Source organism: Epinephelus lanceolatus, chromosome 7 (genome assembly GCF_041903045.1).
Source record: "Epinephelus lanceolatus isolate andai-2023 chromosome 7, ASM4190304v1, whole genome shotgun sequence".
Taxonomy (NCBI): domain Eukaryota; kingdom Metazoa; phylum Chordata; class Actinopteri; order Perciformes; family Serranidae; genus Epinephelus; species Epinephelus lanceolatus.
Window position 1 is genome coordinate 7570123 of NC_135740.1, and position 10122 is coordinate 7580244.

At 41.6% G+C, this 10122-nt stretch overlaps 1 long non-coding RNA gene across 2 annotated transcripts; it reads left to right on the top strand.

Annotated features, from left to right (window-relative positions):
• The first annotated feature begins 2993 nt into the window (after window positions 1-2993).
• LOC144463880 (uncharacterized) lies at window positions 2994-6968 on the top strand. 2 transcript variants are annotated; one of them, XR_013491875.1, is made up of 5 exons: window positions 2994-3770; window positions 4619-4681; window positions 4979-5366; window positions 5779-5938; window positions 6935-6968. It is a non-coding gene; the product is annotated as an uncharacterized LOC144463880 (long non-coding RNA). The 2 variants fall into 2 exon arrangements; XR_013491876.1 differs by having other exon boundaries at window positions 2998-3770; window positions 5122-5366.
• The last annotated feature ends 3154 nt before the right edge of the window (window positions 6969-10122 follow it).

Genomic DNA, 10122 nt, shown 5'->3' on the forward strand with positions numbered 1-10122 from the left:
TTGAAATCACAATTAATTGACCATAGTGATGTTAAACAGTGTGACTTTGTATGCATAAATATCAATTCTCTATAGTCATAAGACAGGAACCATGACCCTGGTAAAAGTTTCAAAAACAAAGGAATTGAACATTCATTACATTTTCAGGAAGCGTCTTCTCGACGCCCAAAACTCCGCCTGTGGTGACCAATTGACAAAAAGAGTCTGACTGACTTCTATCCCCAAAACCTGTCACCTTAAAATAAAGCCAAAAAGGTTAGGTTTAATCTTTCACAATTATAAGCTTCTTATGTAAAATTCTAATCTGAAAAGTGGCTAAAGCTGTTAGATGAATTTAGTGGGGAATGGAGCAGAAATATGAAGTAGCATAAAATAGATATACTCAAAAACATAAGTGCCTCAAAATGTTACTAATGTTTACGGTAAATGCCCATAGTTACTATCCACCATGCTATGAATTATTACACCTTCATGGGCCAAATTGTTATTCTTACAATGTACAAGCTGATTTTTTGCTACAAAGAAAACGGTAATATAACAACAAAGAGCTGGAATTTAAGGAATGTTCAAACTGATTTAAAGCTACATTAAGTGCATTTCTTTTTTAAACATCTCTGCATGAACTGGGAACATCAAATGAGCTTTTTAGGCTTTGTAATTTTGTTGTATCACAAATAGTACTGGTTTGTGACATAAATCTATGAGAGATGTGTATTCTGCAATGCATCTACCAGAATATATTAAGGGATAATTTAGCCACATTTTGCATTGATATTCAGTGTTGATGGTTTTTCTGGGTTTTTCACCATTAGCTCTGTCAGCACGGTTGCCGTTGTTAGTGTTGCTGGCACTGTTAGCACCATTAGCTGTTAGCTGCTGGCTCAGTCCCTTCCACGTGGAGAGCTGCATGCAGACAATCCAGCCTCTGACTCTGAATCATAGATATGCCCTCAGTGTGTCATATACAGCAGTCCTTTAAGCTTGTTGACTCTGATTCAAAGGAGCTATATGTAAGAAAGCAAATAGTCGTAAAATCCTCCTAATATGTTTCAGAGACTAAGGAATAATGTTCATATAATATACTGATCTCACCGACAACAATAGTACAGCCAGAATATTCGCATTTAAAAAACATTTTTACAGTCCGCAAATCATGTTTATGTTTTGAATTTGTGTTTTGGCCACATTTGGCCACCCACCGCCGTCTACCAGTCACACAGTCAGTAGAGTCTCAGCATCAGTTACAGTTACGACTGAGCTACCCCTGCTGAAAAAACCAGCTTAGACCAGCTTAGGGTGGTTGATGGTTTTAGATGGTTTTAGCTGGTTTAACAGGCTGGTTGATGGTTTTAGATGGTCTTAGCTGGTGGGTTTAGATGGTTTTAGCTGGTAAAACTGGCTGGTTGATGGTTTTAGATGGTCTTAGTGGGTTTAGCTGGTTGATGGTTTTAGATGGTCTTAGCTGGTTGAACAGGTTGGATGATAGTTTCAGATGGTCTTAGCTGGTAGAATAGGGTGGTTGATGGTTTTAGCTGGTTGATGGTTTTAGCTGGTCTTAGTTGGTTCAATAGGCTGGTTGATGGTTTTAGCTGGTCTTAGCTGGTTCAATAGGCTGGTTGATGGTTTTAGCTGGTTGATGGTCTAAGCTGGTTGAATAGGGTGGTTGATGGTTTTAGATGGTCTTAGCTGGTTGATGGTCTAGAAGCTGGTTGAATAGGGTGGTTGATGGTTTTAGATGGTGTTAACTGGTTGATGGTCTGAGCTGGTTGAAAAGGCTGGTTAATGGTTTAAGATGGTATAAAATGGTTGATGGAATAAGATGGTTGAACAGGCTGGCAAAGCTGGACCAGACTCGTCAACCAGCCATGTTACGCTAAGAAGGTAGGGTGCTGCTGTAAATTCATCTAAATCCTAAAAGACACTATCTACCACCCACCTGATGAATCTCACATGAATTAGGGCTGGTGGTAGTGCCTCACGACCGAAGAGTCCTGAACATCTTTTCCCCCAGGCTCAACCAGCAAAAGCAACCTCCCCTGAGCTTGCCAACAATCCCCCCTAGCTAACACTATTTCCAATAGCAATGCCTGAATACTGTAAATGTTCCTTTATTACATGTGCCACAGTCTTTCCAATTGGATTGAGTAAGTAGCTTAAGTGTTACTGCACCGACCAGACTGCTGCGATTGTCAAATGAAAACAATAGTTTGGTAGATTATCATATTGTCAACTACCAGATTGTCAATATTTGTATTTATAGTTGACCGCACATTGTAGGGACAATCTGTAATGTGACAATAAATCGATTCCATGTTCCAACACTAGAAGCAGTACTCCTGAGCTGATCCCCGCCCATTAGTGTATTTTTTCTGTGGCCAAAGTGTTAAAATATGGCAGCTGGAGCTGTGTTGCATCTACCTAGAGGTCAACTAAAATCACCTGGGAGGATGGGCTTGAGTGTGACTGGCAGACACTCCAATGCCTTCAAAGGAAAAGTCAAATTACAACTGGACACAGCAAAAATTGCAGACATTCTTGGTGAGCACCAACTTGGAGGAAATAACTTGATACATTAACCCAAAAGTCTTTGTGTTCATATATAATTCAAAAAACTTCAACCAAAAAACTTCAAAATAAAGGATGCACACCATTGTGCCATGCGCAAGCCATATCCGAAAGCTTAGGCCGATCTGACAAACAGTCAGAGAGATGCGAGCCACAGACAGACACACAGGCGCTTCTTGCTTTATAGATAGATAACCAAAACAATTTAAGCCTATAGGCCTTTTGCGCAACAGCCATTCTGACAGCAGATACTTTCACATGTGAGCCAGACTGACATATGTGTAAATTTGGAAATACAGGCCGGGCATTTTATTTATTTATTTTATTTTATTTTTTATTTTATTTATTTATTTATTTTCTATTTAACACAATAATAACACTAAAAGAGCCAGGAGAAAACCAACATTTGGGGAAATTAGCTTGTCTAATAACTTTTGCAGAGTAAGCTACACTGACATAGTACCATCAGTGCATTTTGGCACTTTTAAGGAAGAAAGCAAGTCAACTAGCTGGTTCAATGTTAAATGAGCTAGCTAGCGAATTTAAAGGTTTTGAACAAGCTAATTTCCCAAAATGTTGGTATTTGCCTTTAAGGATCAAAATGACAACAGTAGCAGTGATGCATCCTTAATTATCACTGTTTCCAGATCAACATTCCCAGATAGCAAAAGATGTTAAATCAACATTGAGTTATGGTCAAAAAGGTTGATTTTTAGTTAAGGTTTAAAAATCAATGGTTGATCAACCTTCTAAAATTTTTATGTTGAAAATATATCATTGAATCCACATTGTATGATGGTTGAGATTGTAGATTGAAATGCCAACACTGAATCAATATTGTTTTACTAATGCTGTTTCAATCATAGACTGAACTAGGTGAGACCATATAATGAGAGGGTGGGGGGGTCTCATACATTTTAATTTAAGCACCTTTTGCTGTGGACGTACCTTTTTACTATGTTAAAGTCTTCTGAAGGTTTGTGTGTAATTTATAATGACAAAGACATCTAAAAGGTGCTTTTGAACAGTGACAGCAAGGAGTGGAACAGCCCAACACTCCAAACTTTAAACCTAGTGAAATGGTACATCCCAGGTAACGTTAAACAGCCGCCAAGAAGGAGCTGGGTTTGCCGTTCCGTTTGCCAAGAAGAAGAAGCAGCCATTTTCCTCCTCCTCCCCTTTGCCCATGCTCGGCTACTGCTCAAGTAAGTTGGGAATATTACTGATTTTATTGATTCTACGAATGATAACTGCCGCTTTTGTGCTTAACGGAGTTTATTAAATTTTTTAACGTTTTGTTTTAACGTTACCTGGCACATTTCGAGCATACAGCATCAGTTTAGCCACATCAGTTTTAGCTAACAGTGCATTTTGGCTAACGATAACTTCCCAGATAGCACACATACATCTGGCCGACGTCGGCCTGAGGACGACACATCGGCCCTGAATTTATAACGTCTGACAAGCGTCGGCCGCATGGGCGGATATCTTTAAATTTAATACTCTTTTGTCCCAGCTCATCAAACGTCTCTATTACGTTGGCTTTGGGTCGGCCCAGTGCCGTAGAATGTCTGCCCACATATGGAAGTCGCCGCAGAGGCGGGATTTCACCTCCGCGATGTTTGTTCGGAACTGAGCTCACACACAGCATCTCATCGCAGTTGGTTTCAGGTAAGCTAACTGGAATAAACTGGCAGAAAATAGCTTTGTTGTTTCTTCTGTGACCGTTAAAAGAGGTTCCTGGTGAGTGGCGAGGCACGACTGGGTGTATATAGCTTAGCACATGTCCCCACCAACTAACGTTATCTTTCGTTAGCTGTTAGCTAGTTTAGCGGTTTAGCTCATGTTATGCTAACAGGCTACAACTGTGGTGTTTTCATTTTATTTTCCCTAGTTGACGTTATCTGCTCATCTGGTTATCGTGAGCACTCGTTTTGGGTTAAAGTGGAAGTGCCCGGAGCTGCCACCCGTGGTCCTGCGGCCCCCCAGCCTGACCTCCGGGGCCCTGGACGTGTGCTCAAGTGTCTGGGAGAGGAGCGGAGAGGAGCAACAGATATAGCAGGATCCAGTTCGAGGCAATACACCCCCCACAGTCGCCCTCAACATCCACAAAATGGTATGTGATAGCACTCCTCACTAATAACCACAATTTATTAATTTAGAGCATGTAAAATAAAATTATTTGAACAAATTAGATTAGTCTTGTTTTTGTGTATCTGTTGGAACCTTTGTTTTTCCTACCTCCAGACATCTTAAGAGGGAACTAAAATATGTATAGAAATGTTTTTTGTGATCAAAACTAAAGTGGGCTGAGGTGGGGATTATATGTGGGCGGCCATGGCAGACTTGAAGTTAAATAATGCCTTTCAATGTGTGCAGTGATTAAGGTGCGTGGATGCTTGTTTTATACTAGGTGTTAAGCACACAGATGCAAGGTCAAAGTCAGTACACCAGGCAGCTTTTGAAAGGCAAGTCTATTTCAAATTGTGCAAGTTTTACTTTCTCTCTTACTAACAATTTTCTTTTTTTTTTCTTTTCTTTTCTTTTTTTTTAAAGACCTTTCCATCGAGAAGATGACCACAATGCTCGCTGAAGTAGTAGTGGTAGTAAAGGAAATGTCAAGAGATGTGCAGTTCATCAAAAGTGAACTGGCAGATGCCAGATTTACTCCAGGTGGTCACAGGGGACCAGCGCCAGGCACAACCCTTGAGATGACTCCCAGTGACCTGCCGATCATGAATGAAGACAACTTCAATGAGGCAGAATCATCACTGAAGAATGAATCAGTTTGTCAAAGCATGGTAATTTATTTGACAAACTGAACTGCAATATACTTAACACCTTACAATCTACTGCCTGTACAGTATCATAGAAAAAAAAACATAAACATAGGAAACAACTTCATATATCACAGCCCAGTATGAGCTAAGGGTGGGACTCTCTGGGTACCTCACGATTCAATTCCTTCCTTACCTGCCTAGGGACTATGGGTGGAAATTAGCAAAGCTGCTATAACCTGGCATCTTTTCTTGTTCCTACAAGATTAATGTTTATTTGTGCATTGTCCCTGTTTTAAATAAATACATTTCTATTCTATTCTATTCTGATTGAGAGGGCCACAATTCGATGATAAAATGATTCTTGATGCAAAAATAAAAGGATTCCTGTGTGGGCAGCATCATGATGACAACCACTTCTCTCTCTCATCTCTAGATTGCTCGCTTGGCTTTGGTTGGGGGCACCTCATCAGACTCTATGATCAGACGGATGCTGTCACCTGCCTTGACCAACTCCCTGGCCTGTCATTTCAACTGGGCTGGCAAAGGAAACAAGCAGCCATTCAGTCGAACAGTGATGCAAGGCTGCATGTTTGGTATGTTTGCTCACCTGAAAATGGTTTACTGGCAGGAGGTCCGCGGGGTCTTGCAAAGTATTAAAAGTTGATAAATCAATTTTGGGGAAATTAAGACCCTTAAAGTATTAAAAAGTCTTATCACGACTTAAAGAGGTCTTAAATTTTGAAGGTATTTTTCTGAATTAGCTGTCTAAAGAGTTTGAGTCCTCAAAAACATTGTGAAAGTGCGTGAATTTATTTGTTTTATTAAAAAACAACTATTATGTGTGCCAGAGCGCACTCGGGCAAAAATTCAGAGGCACAAACGACTTTTCAAAAGACCAGAGAGCACACAAAGTACACTCTGGCGCTCTCAGGGCATATCACAAATAAAAAAAAAAAAGTAAAATAAACTTTGCCTTTGATTTATTCTCCCAGCCTATTTGAATTCTGTTGTATAATAGTGGTTTATAGTCTTTATCACAAACTAAAACTGTTAACTTAACGGTGTCACTGATGTAAACGGTTACAGCTCAAAGTGGCGGTGAGGTATTGAAATTAACGTCAAGATTCCTGTGTATTCCCTGACTGGGTTAAGTTTAGGGAGGTGGTGTTTGTAGTTAATGACTATTCGCGGATTTATGGATTTGTACAGCAGAGTGGCATATTTTCAAGTAAGAGGAAATTATAATATTAGACAAATACAAAGAAACACAAAATCCAACCTAAAGACACTACATTAATTATTACAGCTGCCAAAAATCTCAGACACTAAATCTGTCAATCATTTATTTTAATTTTATTTTTTATTAATTTATTTGACAGGGACAGTGCATGTTAATAAACAAAACTGTAAACATGCCAGAATTAGCCAAAAGGCTAGTTTTCGTCTATAGTACCTGGCCACATGTAAAGTTGGCATCCTAAAAATGAAAATAAAAGCACAATTTATCACAATCATGTTCAGTAAATATGTTTGTTCAGCACACTGATATAAATGTATTCATTTATTTATTTATATCTCATCTCTTTCAGCTGCTGCTCGACAGTTTGACCGCAAACTATCCTATCTAGACTTGAGCAATACCGTTAAAAAGTGGCTGCGTTGTGCTCCAGAGCAGGAGGGAGGCATCACAAGGACACAAAGAGAAAAATAGGGTAACCCCCCCCCCCCCCCCCCATGTTCGCCCCAATGTTATTTTGTTTGTGAAACCTTTTCGTGATTTGGGGATGACAGACCTGGTAGTTTAAAGCTATAACAGACCTCGTACTGTAGTTTAAAGTTGTCATTTTGTGAAATGTTTACGTAAAGTTTGTGGAGATGACAGACCTGGTAGTTTAAAGCTATGACAGACCTGGTACTGTAGTTTAAAATTGTCATTTTGTGAAATATTTACGTAATGTTTGTGGAGATGAAAGATCTGGTAGTTTAAAGCTAATGGACCTGGTACTTTAAAGCTGTCATTTTGTGAAATGTTTACTAACTTTTGCTGTCTGTGTGAAATGTTGACAGAATGTTTGTGGGGATGACAGATCTGGTAGTTTAACATGCTGACAAAGATACCGGTAACTTCAAGCTTTTGTGAAATGTTTCCAGAATGTGTTTTAGAATAAATGGGAACATTAAAAACCTGTTTTCAATCTTTTTTCTTATCTTTTTTTTTCAGTTAATTTTTCTTAATTCATTAATTAATTAATTAATTATTTTTTTAACTTGAATAATTATTAATAAATAAATAAATTAATATTCTAATGTTGAGGTGTGTTCGGATTATTTGAATTGCGGTAGCCTAATTGGTGATCAGCCTTACCAGCTTACACCATCCTGACCAGCCAAGACCAGCCTGACCAGCTAAGACCAGCCCGGCCAGCCAAGACCAGCCTGACCAGCCAAGACCAGCCTGACCAGCCAAGACCAGCCTGGCCAGCCAAGACCAGCTTGACCAGCCAAGACCAGCCTGACCAGCCAAGACCAGCCTAACCAGCTCATACCACCCTGACCAGCTAAGACCAGCTTGATCAGACCAGCCAAGACCAGCCAAGACCATCTAGACCAGCCAAGACCAGCTTGACCAGCCAAGACCAGCCTGACCAGCCAAGACCAGCCTAACCAGCTCATACCACCCTGACCAGCTAAGACCAGCTTGATCAGACCAGCCAAGACCAGCCAAGACCAGCTAGACCAGCCAAGACCAGCTGACCAAAACCTAGCTAAAACCATCAAACCAGCTAAGACCAGCTTGACCAGCCTAAGCTGGTCTAAGCTGTTTTTTTCAGCAGGGACAGCAGCACGGCAAGCAGCGTTAGCAGTGTCCCAGTACATAGCATTAGCAGCCGACTCCTCCTCAGCTGTATCCCGGCAGCAGCGTTAGCAGTGTCCCGGTACATAGCATTAGCAGCCGGCTCCTCCTCAGCTGTATCCCAGCAGCAGCGTTAGCAGTGTCCCGGTACATAGCATTAGCAGCCAGCTCCTCCTCCTCAGCTGTATCCCGGAAGCAGCGTTAGCAGTGTCCCGGTACATAGCATTAGCAGCCGACTCCTCCTCAGCTGTATCCCGGCAGCAGCGTTAGCAGTGTCCCGGTACATAGCATTAGCAGCCGGCTCCTCCTCAGCTGTATCCCAGCAGCAGCGTTAGCAGTGTCCCGGTACATAGCATTAGCAGCCAGCTCCTCCTCCTCAGCTGTATCCCGGAAGCAGCGTTAGCAGTGTCCCGGTACATAGCATTAGCAGCCGGCTCCTCCTCAGCTGTATCCCGGCAGCAGCATTAGCAGTGTCCCGGTACATAGCATTAGCAGCCGGTTCCTCCTCAGCTGTATCCCGGCAGCAGTGTTAGCAGTGTCCCGGTACATAGCATTAGCAGCCGGTTCCTCCTCAGCTGTATCCCGGCAGCAGTGTTAGCAGTGTCCCGGTACATAGCATTAGCAGCCGGTTCCTCCTCAGCTGTATCCCAGCAGCAGTGTTACCAGCAGAGAAGCCGGACTTGCTCGAACGGTCCGCTGGAAAACCGAAGATCAATGACGTGATGACGCGGCCCTGCCACGGCAGCCGCCCGTGGGCAAACAAATCAGTCTCCAGCATGCTGCTGTCCAGCAACCTCGAATCTGTAGGGGGGGGGGGGGGGGGGGGGTGGACACGACTCGCGGCAGTATTTTGAATTTGAGTGCAGTAACCGTTTTGGCCACATTCTTACATACAGCGCCTTTATGCTTTATGGCAGGTCAGGTGTCACACACAGGTCCTCAGTTGGTCCACTGGGGAGGTGGACCAACGACTGGATAAATAAATGATTGTCACTGATATCTATTTACTTTATCCTCTATTAACTTTATTTAAAGTTTTATGTCAGTGTTATTAAGAGTTGTTTCTATTGACATATTAAGTTCATTTGGAGACTTATTGCTGTTATAAATGTGACTGTTTCCTTCCTAGAAATAATATTTTAGTACATTAACAATATAGATAAACTCTTATCATATTCCATAGATAGATAAATTAATAAATAAGGTAATAAATATTTTTCAGCAATTAAAAAAATATCAGAAAGTATTAATTAATTGCTGGATCAATAAGGACTATTCATAAGAGTACTTGTATCAATACAGTCTTATTGATACTATGACAGCCCCTCTGCTTGGTGCTCTTTGACTGCAAACCTGTAGGAGTAATCAGCAGCATGGGACACACCTGGGCCTGCTGTGTTAATGCGTATGAGCCAGAGCTGCAGTCTGGATGTTTTTTTACTCATCCACTTGCTTTACTACTGACTTTAAAGATACCTCCCATCTAAATGATGGACTTTTTGTGATTATTTTGTGGTAAATGAATGACTTTATTTGTTTGGTAAACCGTGAGTCTCCTGTTTTTGTCATGGTTGTGCGGCTGGGCTGTGGCAATACCGGTTGTCACAGTCAGCCACAGTCCTCAGTCCCTCCCTCCCTTCAGCCACACTCATTTTGTCAGCTCCCTTCACTGCATGGCATTGTCCTTCTGTCCGTCTGTACAGCAGATGCTCTCAAACTCCCCTACCTGTTTCAGTCCCCTACCATCTCAGATCCAGCCGTTTCCTCCTGCCCTGCAGAAATCCCTTTCCTGCCTTTGTTTCTTTTATCTAAAGGATCCCCATTGGCTGACGCCATGGCGATCAGCTCCTCCTCATGGGGTCACACATTACACAATGATGACATACGTGATAAACACACATTACATGATACATCACACATTAC